At 38.9% G+C, this 858-nt stretch overlaps 1 pseudogene; it reads right to left on the bottom strand.

Moving 5' to 3' along the window:
* Positions 1-280: 280 nt before the first annotated feature.
* Positions 281-452, bottom strand: LOC148350269 (U2 spliceosomal RNA; annotated as a pseudogene).
* Between the last annotated feature and the right edge of the window lie 406 nt (positions 453-858).

Below are 858 nucleotides of genomic sequence, written 5' to 3'. Positions count from 1 at the left end.
CAATTTTTTCCGACATTTTTAACGGCAATTAAACATACAATTTCATTATATCATATCCCACCAATATGAGTTTTTATCGACACTTTTAACAGCAAATAAATACATTCACAATTTTATTAAAATGGGGTTTTTAAGGGTTATTGATCTATCTTCGTTATTCATTATCCATTATCCGTTATCGGTCAGTTCATTATACGCTACAAAGCCTAGGAGCCGGGACACTTACTCTCAGCCAAAAGGCTAAGCTAAGGTCCTAGCCCTATAGCCTTGTTGCGATCATTGCGAATGCACCGTTCCCGGAGGTACTGCAATACCGGGCCGATGCGTGGAGTGGACAGAGCAAGCTCTTATTCCATCTCCGGATTGCAAAAAAAAAAGGTCATGGCAAAGGCCAAGCTAAGGACTGACATAGCATCAAAGCCACAGTCCAAAAACAAGGCCGCGAATGGTCTGCCGTGATCTTTCTAACGATTACAGCATTTAAATTATGACCGATTTATGACCCGTGGTATGGTTTTCCTCTTAGTTATGAAAATATGATCTATGGCTGCGGCTAAAAGATTCATGGTGTTCCTGACATTCCAGGAATTCAATTTTTTATTTTGACAGATTTATGGCCTAGCATATTCAAGCAAATGAGTCAGAAAGTTATGAAAACGTTTTTTACATTCCTGACATTCCAGGTATTCCTTTGTGATGGTTTACAGTGTCAGGCTTATGCAAATGAGCGATAGAAATATGATTAGGACAGCGGTTATTACTGTCTCTGAATTTCTGACAGGATTGCAATTTTGATGAATTATGACTGATTTATGACCCGTCATATTGAGGCAAATGAGTTATGAGCCGATTTTTCGG

This window comes from Urocampus carinirostris, chromosome 16 (assembly GCF_059441175.1).
Source record: "Urocampus carinirostris isolate Australia breed hairy pipefish chromosome 16, RoL_Ucar_1.0, whole genome shotgun sequence".
Taxonomy (NCBI): Eukaryota; Metazoa; Chordata; class Actinopteri; order Syngnathiformes; family Syngnathidae; genus Urocampus; species Urocampus carinirostris.
The sequence above is the reverse complement of the archived record's forward strand: the minus strand, read 5'-3'. Positions and strand labels throughout refer to the sequence as shown.